The sequence below is a fragment of the Cavia porcellus genome, unplaced genomic scaffold (assembly GCF_034190915.1).
Source record: "Cavia porcellus strain 051 isolate PalLab524CR breed Dunkin Hartley unplaced genomic scaffold, mCavPor4.1 scaffold_43, whole genome shotgun sequence".
Classification (NCBI taxonomy): Eukaryota; Metazoa; Chordata; class Mammalia; order Rodentia; family Caviidae; genus Cavia; species Cavia porcellus.
In genome coordinates, this window is record NW_026947526.1 from 2,043,359 (window position 1) to 2,062,903 (window position 19,545).

The window sequence follows — 19,545 nt, forward strand, 5'->3', positions numbered from 1 at the left end:
AAATGAAGAAGACTGTAAATGGTCAAAAATTCAGATTCCCACTATCAAAAATACACAATGTTTCCCAGCTCCAAACTACAGGACAGCTCACACCCTTGATGGTCCACACTCAACTCCTCAATAGGTACTTCAGCCTAATGAACACTTTCTGTACCTTCTATTTACATATTCTCAAAATTCTCCATTTGTGAAAAGACTCATTGAACCTCCATGCCTTCCAGATGTATGGAACATGAAGTTGTCCTAAGACCAAGTTCAGTAACAAGACAATTACAGATGAAAGTGAACACCAGGCAAGAAGAGAGTGTAAACAGGGGCAATGGCAGGATTGATATAGTCACACTACATTGTTTGTAATGTGTATCAGTAGAAACAGAAAAAGATCACATATTCATCTCAATAGATGCACAAAAACCATTTCACAAAATAACACACATTTATGTTAATTTTCTTTCAAAGTTGGAAAAGATGGTTTTTATCTTAATCTGAGTAACACAGCTATGGCAAGCAATAGCAAACATCAATCTAATTGACCCAAAACTGAAAACAGAAATCTGAAACAAGACAAAGGTACCCATTATCATCAATTCTATTAAATGTACTTCTGGACACAGTAGCCAGAGAAATTGAACTAGAATAAATTACAGCAATAAGTAAGATAATAAAATGTAAAGAGGAATAAATAACACAATGAAAAAACTGAAAAGAAATAGTTAAATTATCATTATTTGCTGATGACATGATACTATGCTGAACATGGTGCTGTATCTGTAACACCTCACACCTTCCAACAAGGAAATTCTAGACACAAGAAACCAATTCAGTCACATATCTGAATGCAAAGTAAATACTAAAAATCCAGTAGTGTCCTTGTACACAAATAAACTCACTGAGAGAGGAATAAGTGAAAAACTCCCCTTCATAATGCATGAAAAATTGAAATACTTAAGAATCAATGTAACAAAAGGCAGCAAAAGAGCTCTACACTGAAAACTACACTCTGAAAAAGGAAATCTAAGAAGATATCAGAAAATAAAAAGACATTCCTTGCATATGTGTAAGAAGAAACAATGTAAAGTGGCCCTATTTCCTAAAATTTTACATGGATAGAATGCAATTCCAGTCATATTACAATTATTATGTCATCCAAAAACAGAGAAAAGATTCCTAACATTCATACATTTGGACCAGAAATGATCTAGAATAGCAAAATTAATCCCAGATGCCAAATATGAGGCAGGGTGCATCACAGCCTCTGACTTGCGACAATAACAGAGAGTCACTATAATAAAATCATTAGATACTGGGAAAATAAAAGGATCAGTGTAGTAGATTAGAAGATGCAGAAATGACTCCAACAACTGACAAGCTCCTGATGTTTTACAAAGAAGATAAACACATTACTTGGAAGAAAGGTAGACTGAGTAATAAACAGTACTTGAAAATCTGGATTTCCACATACCAAACAATAAAGCTGACCCATGTATCTCACCATGTGCTAAATGAAAGTACAAATGGGTCAGAGATATAAATTTTTAAAAAACATATAATTATGAAAACAGAATCACAAAATCATTTGGAAGGACATATAGGCAGAACAGTTGAGCACCTAGTGTAGGCAAAGACTTTATGAGCAGAGCCAACAACACAAAGAAGTATCACAAAAAATCAACTACTGGGATTTCATCTTATTAATAAGCCTTTGTTCAACAAAATAAATTGCTAAAGTGAAAAAAACCCTATTGACTGGGAAAATAATTTTGGATCTTTACTCTCAAACAAAGGACTAATATCTGGAACATACATAAAATGGGAGAAAATCAGAACATCCAAATTTAAAGACTGAATCAAAAAATGGACATCTGAGATGAATACGCCATTTTTAAAAAAAATTTTATTTAAGGGAAAAAAACACAAAACAGTATAAGGGTACAAGTAATATAGAATTTCAAAAAAATAAACAGTAAGAAATCACTAGTTAATAGTTTACAAATTTTCATCTTAGAAAGAGTTATTTAAGTCACAGGATTAAAGCAAACAAAGTGGACGTTCAGTGAAACTGCAAGTAGTTGTGTTCAACAATCCAACAAAACTTAGTAATATGGTCACCTGTCTTACACACCTAAACACACTTGCATTTGTATCCTTTAGAGCACTTTCTTTTCCTCTATTTTTTACAATAACATTTACACATTTTGGGTTTTATTACTCCCATAGTTCTTATTACTTTTTTGGGGGGAAGAGAATAAAATCAAATATGACAAAATGAAGCAGTCTGTCAAAACAAAGCACGGACATAAGTACATGATGTAAAAACAGAATTCAAGGTAATCAACAATGGTTACCATAATGCTTCTTGCAACCTTAAAATGAATTGCCTATATCATGAGGTATAATAAAATTACGGATACACTTCAGACATTAAAAGCTAAAATGATGGACCGTTCACAATGTCTTTCAGTGACATAAATGACAAGAATTTGCATAAAGCTTACAATGTCTCATTGGTGAGAGGATTTGCAATTGTAAGCAGAAAGCAAAGGCAAAATATATATAATGAAATAGAAACAGTTGTTCAAAAACAAAAGAAAACTAGAGAAGAAGAATGGGAAAGAAACAAAGGAGAAAAATGAGAAAAGATGGAAAAAACAACAAATCATTGACAATAAGAAGGAAAAGAGCAATTGTAGAGAGTAAAAGGCAATGAAAAAAGGAGGAATCAAGATACATCATGTACAGGAACAATCTATCTGTGATGAACGTGATTATTAAGTATAACTCAGTTGTAAAAATAAATAATATTGTAACTTCCATAAAAACCAGTGTTTGTTGTACACAGGCTAAAGGGCATCAAAATGTAATACAATATTCTGTGTAATTTACATGAACTTATAAAATCATTTAGAGGTTCTATGTATGTGGAAAGATGTATTAATGATCTATTTTCTTTTCCTTTGGTACTGGGGAGTGAACTCATTACTACATGCTTGCAAGGCAGGCATTTATGCTGCTGAGCTAAATCCCTAGCCCTCTGTTTTAATTATCTTAATACTGCCATTCAGCTATCCATCTAGCAAAGATTAAAAACTCCAGTTGATTTTGGATCATTTCCCATTAGAGTTAGACGAACACACACACACACACACACACACACACACACACACACACCATTCTCTCACATCTGGATTTGGGACACCCAGGTTCTTTCTTGCCAAAATTCAACTGTTTGAATTCAGCATTGTGAATAAAATGATTGAAGGATTGGTATGTGCAGTTTATCCCCTAAATTTCCATTGGATCTTCAGATGTAGGGACTATGATCTCTTCTCATCATGAGTCATGTCAAGACCCAGCGTTTATTTTCACCCTAGAAAGGCTGACCTGAAGAAGACCTTCCTTGATCCCAGAGTTGATATTGCCATGCTCCATCATTCCCTATGTCCTACACTATTGTGTTCTTCTTTTGTGCTTATTTTTGCCTATGATAAAGATGCTACTACTGTACATATTCTGTGTATTTCCAAATTTCTGTATTATTTCCACTGAATTATTTTCTAACTCAGTCAGTATTCATGTTTGTGAAACAACATTAAAAAGCACTCCATGGCACATATAGAGTCAGAGAAGGAAACAGTCTCCACAGTCTCTGGAAACCCAGTCACATATGTTGTATATGTCCATGTGGAAATGATCTAGAAAATAGAAATTTAACTCCTACCTTATAAATGCTTGGTTGTGTATTCAGTTCATGAACTTGACATTTTTGTTTCCAAAATATTCAGTAAATGCAGAGCAATCAGGACAGATCTTAGACAAGAGTGACTAGGCATGGAGAAAAAAATACTTTTTTATGTAGAAACTGCAGATGAACCTGTAGACTCCACATGTACTGATGAAGTCACCATACAGAATGTCAGGACACAGAGCTGCAGGAGAATTTGCTGAAAGGGTGCCAATTTGCATGAGGCTGAGGATGAAGCAGGAAAAGGACAGGGCCATAGGGTCTCCACTGCCAGTCAAGCCTCATGGCACAGATTGAAGCTAGTACAGAGGTCAGATCACAAACTTCACAGATTTCATGAGATTCCAACTTTATCAGATAACACACAGTCAATCCTTATCCAGCTCAGAATACCTGGCCCCACACTTACATTTCTAGCCTCTAGGTTGTTTGCTTCTGTGTTTGATTCCTGCTCTCTGAGGAAGTCATCCAGAAGCCAGGCTCAAATTCTAAGGCTTTTCTTCAGCACATGCCTCTGGGTCCAAAACATGGTGGCAAAAATAAAAGGAAGACTCCACATAATGAATTGTCCTGATATCCCTGTGCCTCTTTCCAGTTGACAATGCACACAGCCTTCCTGAATCACCAAATAGCTAGTGAAGAAAGATCAAATATTTGAGACTCAAGGCAGAGGGAATTGATCCAAAATGTGTATTGATTAGCAAAGTGATGGGTTCCATTCTTGGATGACATATGGAGTGCTGAAATGCTCCACAAGGACTTACTGCACTTAAAATGAGGTTGCTCTTGTCTTTACATAGCAGGGGTTGAATAACTGTATGTTTTGCAATTTTACACCTACATACAGTAAGTAGGATGGAAACTGTATTCTGGTGATTTGAGTGTATGTATTCTGAAAATTACTCCTAAACTCTTAGGTGGGATGGTAAAAACAGGCCAGGTCTACTCAGAGTGTGAGATGAGGCCAGTGGTTTTATTGCCCTATCAGGAAATAAGGCCTATTTTAACTTTTCATGGATGATACTGGAATCCAGGACATTTATATTGATCTATCTCCCCAGCACTCATTTTTATTTATAGACAAGTTTTCACTATGTTTCAAATAGCTAAGCTTGGGTTTAAATTGCAAAGTTGAAATTCTCTTGCCTCAAATTCCCAGATTGCTTAAATCATATGAAATCTCCACCTTGCCTACGTCTGAACCATTTCATTTAAAACATGATAAAATTCTAAAATAAGGAAATAAAAGTAGGAACTATATTGTAGTAATTTGTCAGCAATATTTAACCTCAGGATTGAGTGTGCAGAATTGCCAAGTACCTTAAAGTATATTTTGAATAGGGAGAGTTATATATTATTAACATGGAAAGTTACACAAATAACTATATATTGCTACAAACTAGGCATGGTGGTGCATGCCTGTAACCCCAGGACTTGGAAGGCTAAGGTGGAAGGATTGCAACAAGTTCAAGATCAGAGTGAATTACAAAGTGAGCCTAAGATCATTCTAGATACAAAGTGACCCCAAGATCAGTCGATTTAAAAGTGAGCCCAAGCCCAGCCTGAACTTCATAGCAAGACTGTTTCACAGAAAAAATGTATTTCTATAATTCTCATGTATTTAATTTGCATACTTGTGATTATCACCCTTATTTATTGCACACTGGTGACTTTCTTTTTGGTGTCATGATATGACACCATTACTATCCTGGGAATTATATTTCATTCATTTTCCTTTGAACCTTAGGAACTTCTGTGAAATCCTGATTCACTTGCATATTTGGGATTCTGCTACTCATAAGTGACTGATGTAATACAAGATGGATGGAGTTTAAATTTGTATAAAAGTACATGATGTGTAATAGGAAGTAGGAGCATACATCATTCAAAAACGGAGATGAGCAAGAAACAGAGGAAAGAACTCATTTCATGTACAGGGTTACAATATTGACTAAAAGACTTCCCACATTGTTTAACTATATAAGATTTCTCTCTATTGAGAGTTCTATCATGTATTTTAGAACCTTTTTGTGTACTGAATATTTTTGCATATTTGTTGCACACGTAAGATTTTTCCCTAATTTAAGTTCATTCTTATTTCTAACAGTGACTGACTCTGCTTTAGATTTTGTAATGGTATATCTTATGATAAGCATGGCTACATAGATACAGGCCATGAATAGAAGCATATACATATACATATACATTGTATATGAATGTATCCATCATTCAGGGTATACTGACACAAGATTTACAGATTCTGGTAGGGAAAACAGTCATGAGAAAATTGGGTGTCATTCAATAAATCAAAATAACGGTGGATCAAAAACATGGGAAAAAAGTTTCAGCATACTTAAATTTCCTTTAAACACAGTACTTTTTATTAAGACTACAAAAACAGATCAGATATTTCTGTTTGATTTGTAAAAAAAGAAATAATACATTTTTGGATAACTGTGCTGGAGGGTGTTTTCAAAAGAAATCAGTGAACATGTATTTACAGCACTAATTTTATATTATTTTTTATAGCTCTCCTCTCCATGAGTAATTTATGAATTATTTTCAAAATGGTCACTTATGTACATGATTTCATTTTATTATTATTTTCACAGGATTGACAATTACCATTTATACTGAATGCTTTCCCACATTGCATACCTAGGCTCAGGCCACAATACGACATCACTCAGAAAGTAAGCACCTATGTCATCTCAACTTTTTCCAAATATTTCTTATGTGCAGTTACTCCCTAGTGTGAAGGAATCTTATGTTTGGAAAAGGGAAACACTGCAACCAACATATCTTTTCCACACTGCCTACACACATAGTTTTTTCCTTGTGTGCATTACTCCTCTATTCGATGGCATTTTTGTGCACTAAATGCTGTCAACCACTGTTGAAATGCATAGAATTACTACACAGATGGAGTTGTCATGTAGCAACAATGTCTCTAGTTGTGGAAAGTTTTCCTACGCCCCTTATTTTCATAGGTTTTTTTTCCCCAGTGTGAGATCATTTATGTTTATGAAGGGCAAATTTGTCAACAAATCTTCTTACTCATTTATCATATAGCTAGGGTTTTTCTACAGAGTGAATGGTTTATATACACAAAAGCTACTACTATAGCTGAAAGACATCCCAAATTGCTTACATAGATAGTTAGGGTTTATGTATCACCTCTTCGTACTGAATGCTTTACCATAATGGTTGTATCCATACAGCTTCTACCCAGTTTGAGTTTTTTCATGAAGAAGGGTAGAAGTCTGACTGAGAGATTTGCAACACTGCTCACATACAAAGGGTTTCTCCCCAGTGTGAATTCTTTCATGTATACTAAGGTTACCACTTTGTCTGAAAGATTTTCCATACTGTATACACACATAGGGTTTCTCTCTGCAGTGAATTCTATCATGTAATTTACAACTAGTCACTATAATAAATGCTTTCCCACATTTGTTAGATAAAAAGTGTTTTTCACCCATGTCATTTCTTTTTTGAGCTTTGAAAAAAGAGGCTCTTCTGAGTGCTTTCCCACACTAGGTGGATCCATAGGGTTCCTCCCCAGTATGAATTCTTTCATGTCTAATAAAACTACATTTTTGATTGAAAGATTTTTCCACACTGCTTACATACAAAAGGTTTCTCTCCGGTGTCAGTTCTATCATGTGCTTTACAAGCAGAGGCTTTTCTGAATGCATTTCCACATTTGTTGCATACATAGGGTTTCTCCCCCTGTGTGAATCCATTCATGTGTAATAAGCCAGTCCTTTTGATTGAAAGTTTTCCCACATTGCTTATATACAAAGGGTTTCTCTCCAGTGTGAGTTCTATCATGTGCTTTCCAAGCAGAGGCTTTACTGAATGCATTCCCACATTTGTTGCATACGTAGTGTTTCTCTCCGGTGTGAATTCTTTCATGTAATAAGGCTAACTTTTTGACTGAAAGATTTCCCACATTGCTTACATACAAAGTGTTTCTCCCCAGTGTGAGTTCTATCATGTGCTTTGCAAGCAGAGGCTGTACTAAATGCTTTCCCACATTTATTGCATGCATAGGGTTTCTCCCCAGTGTGACTGTTTTTATTTCTTTGACAGCTACTGTGTTTACTGAATGCTTTCCCACATTTCTTGCATTCACATGGTTGCTTTCCAGTGTGAAGTTTCTTACATTTTTTAAAGAAATTACTGTGAGATAATGCTTTTGCACATTTCTCAGTTATATGATGTTTCTCTCTACCATATTTTCTAACATGATTTTCAATATTTGGTGAAGAAATAGAACTATATTCATAGTGTTTTTGTACATACGAGTTTCCCAAACTGTGGTGTGTCTTGTTGATTTGAACACTGTTAGGTGTTTTGTGGGCTTTCACACTTTTACCTACAAAGATTTTCTGCCCAGTGTGAGTTTGTTCACTAAGATCACATCTGACTCTTCATATTGTCCATATTGACAGGGTATTTTTGTAATCTTCCTCATTTCATGCTTCTGAAAGGACTGGAAATCACTGCAGGTCTCTACATCTTCATTACATTTATATTGCTGTTGTTCAAATCTTATACAATTGTCTTCATCATATCTGTAAAAAATACAAAGAAAAATATCAATCACAATGGGAAAAGCTCCTCATTAACAAATGATATTTATGATGACTACTCTGGTTTGATGCATAAGTAATTCTGACAGTTAACTGACTCACTGTGCTGCAGTACTACTTTCAAAGTACTATTCATTCTAAAGAGGATGGTTTTCATTGGAAAATTTTAAATTGGTATACCATTTTGATACATAATGTCATTTAAAGATTGGTACAAATGACTACCAAATACTTATCATTTTTTTAGCTCCTCATGTCTTCATTCTCCCCAGCATCTATTTAGCCTGATCATTTTTCTTTTCTATAGAAAGTAAGGATTTCTGGTCTTATATTATCTCTCTTTACTTTTACTCCTCTTATATGCTATTAATTTCCCATTTAAGAGCAAACCTGTGATATTTCCATTACTGTGTCTGATTTCTTTCAATTAAGTCCAACTATTTTTCTTCCTTGAGAAATGGAAACAGCCATATGGTTCCTTGTATAGCATATTTTTTTCAGTGTAGAGTTTAACACAGGTCTTAGACTGAAGTAAATTTGCTGATGCATTATTTCTTTTTATGAGAAAGATTCTCATTGACCATGAACTTTCTCAGCCTGAGCATCAGGTGGGAATCTTGCTGATTCAGCCTCCCAGAGTGCTGGGATTGCAAGGACATACCACCATTATGAGCTGACTCCACATTTTCTTTACCTTGGCAACCAGTGATGGGCATCTGGGCCCATACCATAGCTTAGCTACTATAAATTTATTCTTCTTTAAAATATTATTTAAAGAGAAAGAAATGAAAAATACATGGAGAAAAAAAGGGGTAGAAATAATACTGAATTACAGAAAAATAAATGGTTAGAAATCACCAGTTGATAACTTACATATTGTTATCTTAAAAATAGTTGTCCAGGTTACAAAATTAAAGTATGTAAAGTGACATTCAAATAGTGACACTGCCAACAGTTCTGCTCAATGATCTAACAAAAACTTAGTAATATGGTTATCAGTCCTACATACTTGATTTTTATCTTAAAGAGGGTAAGATTAAACATATCAAAACAGAACAAAATAGTTCAAAAATAAACAATTAAAAGAAATACAGATTTCAAAGCAAGTCCACTGGAAATCTTCACTGTTTATCTAATTGTCCCTAGTTTCTTACCAAATAGTTGTCCCCATCTTTGCACATTTTAAATACATACTGCATATTATAGAACTAATCAAATCATTAAAAGATGATGAAGGCTTTTTAGATCTTCAAGATCTGACATTGGGGAAGACAATAATAACTACCATAGTGTCTCTCATTCTCTTGATTGTAGCTGTTCTGATCTTTACATATGGTGAAATTCAAGTTAAGAGACTAGACTAATATCACTCTGGACAGTGAATAATAGTATTGCTAGATTTTATATCATAATGGTACAGAATTAACATTGTGTTTCTTAGTGTCTCTTCTCCTTCAGAGTATCTGTTCATTACATCTTGCATTATATAATCTGTCCCTGCATATAGTTTTAAAAAATCTTCCCATGTGTGAATTTCTATGTGTATATCTATCCTGTCTGTATTACAGGGAAAGACAAATCATAACAAGACAGCAAAACAAATTCCTAGAAAAACATGCAATGAAAAGAACACATAAGACCACAATATTAGGTGATCTACCATAGTTACTATTCCTGCTCTTGTTATTTTCAATAGACTTGTCCACATCATCAGGCTTAATATAGTTAAGCGAGTATTACATAGCTATTTTTCTAAAAACACAATTTGAAAACATTGTAGGACTTGAGAGCTGTTAATAATCAAAACCAGTGTGGATATCTTTTACATCTTGTCATCTAGAGAGTAGTTGCCTCTACTTTTACGGTTGATACATCAAGCATACCAAATTCAAATAAAATCAGTCAAGATGAAACCACAGTCTAACCAATCAGATTCAAATAAGATTCATCATAGTAAGACAATGTAAGTAATACAGGGTTTCAGTTTAAGGTAATAGGAAATTAAGAATAGTTACCATGGTATAACCTGCTATTTTTGGGTCAGATGTCTGTGCCCTCAAATCTGATATGAGTGGACATACTGAGACAAATTAATTCAAGCTAAACAGAGTGATAAGACTACTGTGACTTTTAAATCCTGATACACTATTAAAAATGACCTCTGTCTTTTTTATATAGTGTATCAAAGCTACCTATACTAAAGCTTATAGCTTACTGTCTCTGCCTCATGTCTGTTACTCCACTTTACTGCTATAATTTGTCCACCTTACTCCATCATTCCACTGCCTACCCCATTAATTGAGGCCTCTCTGCCACTGTTGTTGGAATTCTGGTATTCCATCCTCTGGCTAGAATGTGCTTCAACACTCTCTATAGGGTTGGGTTGGTGGCCATGAACTCCCACAGTTTCTCCTTGTCTTGGAAATACCTTATTTCCCCATTAATTTTGAGAGAGAGTTTTTCTGGGTGTATCAGTGTTGGTTGCAAATTATTTTCTTTCAGGGCTTGGGATATTTCTCCCCAGTCCTTTCTTGATTTGAGAGTTTGTGTTGATAAATCTATTATTTTGATAATTTTCCCATTGTAGATTATCTGGTTCTTTTCCCTGGCTGCTGTTAGTATTCTGTTCTTTTGGTGGATTTCTGGAATCTTGATTATTGTATGTCTGGGTGTATATCTGTTTTGGTTGTAAGTAGCTGCAGCTCTGTATGCCTCATATATCTGGATATCATTTATTTTTCCTATACTTGGGAAGTTTTCCTTTAATATTTGTGTGAGTATTCTTTGTATTTCATTTTTGGCTGCTCCTGCTTCCTCGCTCATATGCTTTTTCTTAAGTTATGTATCCTTTTGTCACCTTCTAGCCTTTGAATTGTTTCTTTCTGATTCCTCATTATTTTTAAGGGGTATTTTCTTACATGATCATATATCATAAATCTTTCTTCAAGTTTCAAAAGGCTAACTTTAATTTCTGTCAAGGTATTTTGCCAGTGATCAATGGTGTTTTTAGTTTTGTGGTAATATCTTTGGATCTGTTTCATGTATTCTAGGATGTGTTTAAATTCTTCTTCTGAAGTTTCTCTTTCTGATTTCCCACGTTCTTCCATCTGTGTTTCCTTGGGTGGGGCTTATCATTTAATTAATCTCTTTATATCTTGCTTCACTTGGATCAGAAGTACAGTTTTCAATTAATCTATGAGGTCATGAAGGTATTTCTTTATTTCAGCTGATGCTGTGTCTAGTATTGAATGATTTTTGTGGTGGTTCTCTTCTGTGTTTACTTCTCCTGGGCTTATTTTCTCACATACAGCAACAAGATTTTTTTATTTCTATCTCTTGTCTTGTTTCTGGTTTCTTTCAGACTGGAGTGTCCTGTGGGTCTCTGACCCCCTCTATATTGCTTAGGGACTTTCCGAAGCATGCTGACTTCAGTTTTGCTGCCCTCCCCAATTTGCTGTTCTATGAGGTAGGCAGGGATGCAAGGATGATGCAGACTAGCTTCCTGCCTCTGTGCCAGTCAATCTGCAAGTTAGGCTGTACCTTGTGGACATCACAGTCACAACAATTTTGTATCTGCTTATTGGGTCCCAACCAGAGGCATGGTTCAGCCCTAGCAGATCCTGCCAGTTCTCTCTGTGCCAGAAGCAGCTGACTAATGTCACCATAGCACAGGGCTCTGCCCAAATCCCAGCTGTCCTCTACCATACCACTCTGTGCCAGGAACAACTATCTAATGTCACTGCAGCGCTGGGTCTGCTCAATTCCAAGATGTCCTCCACCAGTCCTCTCTGTGTCACTGACGATGTCATGGTGCAGGGCTCTGCCCAATTTTAAAATGTCCTCCACCAGACCTCTCTGCACCAGGGATGACTATCTGATGTCACCACGGTGCCAGCTCTGCCCAACTCCAAGATGTCCTCCACCAGACCTCTCTGTGTTACTGATGCCGCCATGGTGGCAGGCTCTGCCCAATTCCAAGATGTCCTCAACCAGCAACAGCAGCTGTGGGACCCAGTCCTTAGTACTCACCGGGACTCAGTGCAGATCTTTCTCCTGAGTCCAACGCAAATTGCACCACTTGTCTTCACTGCATACCCCGGTACAGCATGGATCAGTCAGAAAACTATACGGTGTCTGGCTTCAGAGCTCTGAAGCTTCTTGCAGTCTTCTCCGGCACAGCCAGCTGGCCCTGGCTGCTTTGCAGGGTCCTGGTTATCAATTTCCAACAGTCTCCAAAAGCCAATACAGCTTTTCCTCTTGGATCCACTGGTCAGTGTGCCACGTTAATGGTGCAGGGTTTGCAGACTCCCATTATCGGCAGCCATGGTCATGGCACAACCTTAAATCCTCTAGCCATGCCGAGTACAGTGTGGAACAGGGCTCCATGAGTACATTGGGCTTCAGCTCTCCATCCATGCTTTTCTTTCCTTTTCCCAGTTTCATTTTTCCCTTCAGTTACTTCCTTGGTTAATAAGAATCATTATCGATTTGTCTGGCCCGCTCTATGTTGTCATGTTCTAGTATTTAATATGAAACTCTCCCTCAAATCCTCTAGGAAGCTGCCATTTGTGAAACTCCCCTATAAATTTATTCTTATATCAGAGATTGTAAATGTCCTTTCATGTGCTGCATTAAATAACACACTGTGTGGATCACTAACATTTGATGATTTTAATATTTTTGACAATATACTGAAAACCAATGTACATAATGACACAGTACAACTCACTCAAAGGTCACGAGGTAGAGGCAGGAGGACGCTCTGACCAGTATGAGATACACTGTAAGTTTAAAGTCAACCTGAGCTACAGTACAAAATCATGGCTCAAAAGTACAAAACAAAAACTGATGAATGTACATGTTAAAAAATATGAAACATATTATTTTAACTTTGAGATCTCTGAATATTTATTACTATGTTTCTATTTTATGTATAAATCAACAATGTATGAGGAAATTTAAGCAGGAAAAGCTAAACATTTTATAGGACATTTTCAAAATACTTATTGTAAACAGTAACATTCATTTGCATTTTGAAAATTCAATCTATGTAAAACATTTTTTTGCATCATGACAGCCTCAGTATTCACATGAATACATAAATGGTCACTTTGAAGATGAGTTTCTATCAAAATTCACAATTATCTTCATTTCCTACATATTAGAATATGATATTATATTTCTCTCATACATTCCTGTGATGTTGATCAGGAAGGAAATTTTCAAACTGATATATTAGTGTTTTTTGTTATATAGTATCAGCACTACCTCTGATTCCTATGTTCAAATGCTTTTCTATGGATTCCCAAATAAAACAAAATAAAAACAAGTGCATCTCTTGATATTTTTCTAAGTTTAAATAAAGTGTAACATGATTTCATTCCTTCAAGTTCCCTTGTTGCAATATTCATGCTCAAATACTGAGGAATTACTAATGCTCTTTGTACAAATAAATAAAACATCATACTTACCTACTGCAGTAATATTCATATATGTTTTCCTCATCACATCTCTGTAGAGCTTCTTTTGGAATGGAGACAACAAATTCCACTCTTCTAGGGTGAACTTCACAGCTACATTCTCAAAGTTCACTGTCTCCTACATAATAACAAGAGTGCTCAAGGTTAAAAACATAACTAATATATCTCAGCTTCACTTATAAAATGTCTAATTGAAGGACATTCTTTCAAGAATTGACTGCAATGTCAAGGTCATCAAAACACAAGTGCATTCAAATATTGTCACTCAGTAACACTGATGCCAAACTATAACACAATTGCAAAGCACCACAGAAATGTGGCATGGCTTAACTTGCAGAGCTGCTTATATTTTAATTTTTACTGACTTTAAAGAAGAGCTCAAAGAGGGACCCTTCAAATGCACATTGACAAAACACCTAGTTATTCATAACACTGAGTTCATCTTTCTTTCTAGATGCATTTACACTCTTCAAAATGTTTTCCTAGATAAATATTTAGTTGAATATGAAAGGAGGTCTATGAAGTACTAAAATTTAATGAAAATAAAGGTTTATTTAACCATTCTTTAGACAAGGAAATTAGGGAAAGTTAGTCATAATCTTATAACCCAGGAACACCAAATTATCTCCTTGTACATGAATACTAGAAAATCTACTTGGGTGTAAAGGAAGACAATGTGGGAAAAAAGATTTTGGAAGTGCAATGAAAATGGAGGTTTAGCAAAGTAACTGGTCACTAAATACAGAAGGAAGAGTTCAGCCCACTGGGGTGGCACAGGCCTGTTCTCCCTGGACTTGAGAGGTTGGTGTAAGAGGATTACCAGGAATTTCAGCAATGCCGTGTGTAGTGTCCAGTCTGGGCTATGTAATAAGGACAGTTCAGACTACAGAGTGAGGCAATGCATCAAGCTCCATCACCAAATAAAAATTAAAATTAATTCAGTAATGTATCAATCACAGCCTTGTACCAGGGATACATCTCGGTGGTATGAGCAACTGACTGATATGTGCAAGGCCCTGAGTTCAATTTCCAACCCCAAATAACCAAACTAAACACACCTTTGATTTTTTCAACAATTATAGATGAAAGTTAGAAAAAAAAAAGCCTACAAATGTTCAATACATTTGAGCAAGGAAATATTTTGCATAATAAACATGAAAAACATTCAAAGTTCAACATTCATATCACTGGACAAATGGATCTCAGGAAAGGGTGACAACTTTCAATGCATCCAAATGGAAGCAGAATATTTTTGCACAATTCAGCTCATGCTGTGCCTCTCAAGAAGAAAGCACAATACATTTCATTTACATTCAGAGAGAAACAGGTATGTCCTAGAATTCTGAAATATGCAATCTCCTTGCCTATGTACATTGACATGGAAAAGAGAAATGTGAATGACTATGCAATTTATACTACAAAACACAGAGTTAATGAAAAAGTTTCCTGAGGAGAAATGCAAGCAGCCAAGGAAATTAGAAGAAACTGAAATCTATAGAATGGGAATTAAACAAGAAAACATTTATGGAAGGAAATAACAAAGATTTTACATTCAGAGTAAAGATGAATGAACACAAATCTAAAAGTAATCAAAAACTTATTGACTCAGGAGAGATACAGAACAGAAAACAAAATCTAAATCACATTTATGAAAATCACCAAATATTGAAGTGTGTAAGAACAAAGTATTTAGATTTACTAAATCAACACTTAACTCCTAAATTCCACAAACACCTTTACTATGGAGTTTATGAAAATCCACAGAAAAGGTACTCCTTTATAATGTCTAGAAAATAATTTGTGCTATTATTCCTGGAAATACATGTGATTCTTTTCAAGAGAAATTAAAAAGTCAGAAACTGTGTCCAAAAGACTAAATGAGAAAGGCCTTGATTTTTGGCCTTGATTCACATACCAGCCATGGTGAACAAAAGTATAAAATGATTACATTGAGAAATACCACAAAACCTAACACAATATTTCTTTGCGCACTTTTTAAGCAGTTCCTGAAAAGTAAAAATGAAGAAACTAAAAAAAAAAAAAAACAAAAATCCAAAACAACAACAACAACAATGACAACAAACAGTCTCCATGAAAAAGCACACATTGTAAATTTTGGAAAATTTCCAAAGAAGAGTTGTCATCAATAATGCAATAAAACTTTCTGATCTGAAAGGATTTTATCACATGGTTACTTTCCTTTCTTCCCTAAGATCCAATGGTAAAACACTCTGAATACATGTGGGACACTTTCATTGTTATCACTAAATCTAAACAAAAACTTTTGAGAATAAGCTTTCTTTAAATGATTAAAACAATAAATTGAAATTCAGGTATTTAGTCTTTTATATCTGCCTACCTGTCTTTAGACATGAATTGATGAGACAATATCCATAATAGTGCTAAGCAAACTACAGTGGCAATATCAGTGCAATAAATTCACAGCTAACAGTTGTGTAATGGTAAATTCACCAAAAGGAGAACAGGTCAGCCTATCAGGGGAGCAGGTGACATTATCAAGAGAACAGGTCAGATTAAAAGGAATGGAGAGAACATGTGGCAAAGCTGATGGATAGGTAGAAAACTACATAATGGGCAAATACTCATACCACCTGGAGAGCAGCAGTTATTATGTGGATACTGCTGAGGATAGATTAAACAGAAAGCTGTGAAAAAACACATACCTGGGTGGCACTGATTCAACAAATCTACTGAAGCTACATTAGTTTGACTATATTCCATGTGTACAATCTGCATTTCTTTAAAAACTAATATCATTCCTTAATACATATCCCACTACAAAGAGCAACTAACTACCAAAACAGAAACAGGATTGGAAGAGAAAAATCAATCATTTATAAGAATATATTTACGAATTCCTAACAAATCTATCAGTGACTGCCAGCTCAGGAAGGCAGAGCAATATTTAAAGTCACCATCAAGTCAACATGATAACAAATCAAAGCACCATATCAGATGGATTCTAGTGAATATTTTATCACAGAAATACATGGCACACAGTCATCAAAACAAGTCAACTGTTTGCACATGTGGCCCAGGTTGAGACTAGCAGTACAGAACATAACATAGTTAGTGGAGTGGAATCAAAGCCATGAAAAGAAAGCTCTTACACAATGCTGGAATGAAATTAGAAATGAAAAGCTGAAACAAATGAAGAATACTTTTAGAATGAGAGATCAAACCACAAATTTTAAATTACATGCTTCAAATCAACAGCTTAAATAAAGGATTTCATAATCTATGACAATGAATGTACATTTTTTGAGTTATTTCAGTCACTCAAAATCAGTGCCTCAAAACATATTAACAAGAGTGGGTAAAGATACTGGAAAAGAATGAACACTTCAGTTTCAGAACATTACAGAACACAAGGCAGAACTATGAGCTGAGTACATGGCATTAATCTGCATTGCAGTCTTACGAAGTCTTACAATACGGCCAACAGTGCCCATAACAGGTCCATCCCTGAGCCTGTGGGAGCTGAATTCCCAGAGAGAAGTAGAGGTAACTGCTGAAATATGAAAATGTTAATTACTCTACAGAAAACAGGATATTTCATTGCTCTATATTTGTGCATATTCTAAAGGACAATAGAGAATAAACTCTCAAAAGTATTAGTGGTGTTATTGAGTAATTAATATAATTAAACACATTAAAATCTAGAGAAAAACATCCTATAATGATGTCAGTGGACACAGAAAAGACACAAGAAACAAAATAAAATTAACAGAGAATCAGTTGGAATTCATACAAATGTATCCACTTTCAAATAACAGTGTATATGGTGGAAACATTAAAGTTTCATCAAACATTAATAAAATTTATAAGATAATGTACCACAGACAACATCTCTGGATTGAAATACAGATATGTGCCATCTAAAAATGGAGCAGGTATAAACAAGTGGATTGAAATTATGAGCACATACCACATGCAATTCACACTGACATAATTTCAAAAATGTAAAAACCATATTTGAATGAGCTATAAAAAATCACAAACTGTGTCATTTAACTTGTCCTCTTCAACAAAGTTCAGTAACTGACAATGAATTAGAATAGCTACATGACCAATGGTGCTTCTGTCTCTGCACTCAGAAAAAAATTTCTTTTACAATTCATGGAATATTGCTTAGCAGCACAGTGTCTGCCTGAAAATGTAGAATTTTGAGTTTGAACCCCAGTTTTTAAAAAATTGCATGTACAAGTGAATTTCCTAAGTCAAAGAGATCAGTTTGTGTGCTTAATAGCCAGTAACTTTGCAAGTTGTCCTTTACAGCATTATTTCACCTTCCACTATTTAAATTTCTATCATAAAATCCAACTATTATCATTATAAGGTATAGAACTAAGGTATTCAACAATTTATTCATTTATCACATGACTCTAGATATAAGACAGTAGTTTACACATGCCTGGCAAGGTCCTAACAGTTATTTTAATCATAGCCAATGCTAAAATGTATATTAAAATTTACTTATGTTAACTTTTTAAATAAATCCTAATGAGATTTTTACACATCCTAAAATGACTTTGGAATTGTGAGAGTGTGCTCATTTATTTTGCAATTCATCTTCATGACAATGAAGCTCACTATTGAGGATACAATTGTCTGTTTAACAGCACATATATAAACGGTCATTTAACTGGCACAGTTAGTTGTCTCCGGCATTATGACTTTTATAAAATATCCAACTATGTCACCGAACTTTACCCTACATCTCAGGGGAATCCAGACTTATCAAAAAATCCTAGCAGGAGGTTTAGGGTTAGGGTTAGTGTTAGGGTTAGGAGGGCACAATGAGAGCAGCATGCAGCCCCACCCTCAACCCTTTCCCTGTGAATAGACAAGGATTTAGCATGGTAAATTTTCAATAATAGCCCTTTCCTTCTCAAGGGTTGAAAATTAATCACTTGTGGCTTATTAAATTTTCAAAAGTAATGTACACAACTTGACACCTCTGATGCTTAGACTTCTACTGTCACATTTTGTGAGTGTGAAGGCACCTGGGTTATCAGGAAAGACATCTGCATGTGGATTCATGTGACCAGGAAGCATGACCTATGAGATTGCATCTAGTACATGGCCCTTGCCTCTCTCTCTCTCTGTGCTGAAGTATCTCCCCTGGAAGGTTGAAGATTTTAATCTGATAGCATGAGCAAACCCGAGGCAAATAACCTAAGGCAAATGCTCATGTACAGGAAGTGAGGAGACTACTTTCCCCCTTATTATCCAACCCAGGTTATATGGTTGTTGTCAAGCACATACAAAGTGAGTCATTTGCAATGTGCTATAAACCAGTTAGTTATTCACTAAGAAGTGCAGGGCTTTAAAAACGAGTTGGAAGATTCATACTCATCATGAAAAACACCACAGGTAATCATCACAAAACACTAGCCTTTGTTTTGGTAAGAATTCCAGTCACAGATATTCTTCATAGGTAGTAATTATTTTCTGATTCTCTCAAAACTTTTTAGGAGAAAATGAAAATATTTTACAAAAAAAAAAAAAAACTCTATAGAAATCAAGTTACTTCCTCAGAAAGAAAAGATTGGCAAAATCATCTGTACATGGAATGAAATCTTTCCAGTATTCTGTAGCTTGTCATATTTAAGAATACTAGATCATATTCATAGAACTAAAGGAATAATTTGTATCTTGAAAAATCAAATATGCCCAAATCTTATTTTTAAATGGAAAATTA

At 35.1% G+C, this 19,545-nt stretch overlaps 1 long non-coding RNA gene across 1 annotated transcript; it reads right to left on the minus strand.

Annotated features, from left to right (window-relative positions):
• Positions 1–8,261: 8,261 nt before the first annotated feature.
• On the minus strand, positions 8,262–13,939 carry LOC134474919 (uncharacterized). The gene is made up of 2 exons (XR_010045853.1): positions 13,812–13,939; positions 8,262–8,322 (listed from the first exon to the last, which is right to left on the minus strand). It is a non-coding gene; the product is annotated as an uncharacterized LOC134474919 (long non-coding RNA).
• Positions 13,940–19,545: the final 5,606 nt, after the last annotated feature.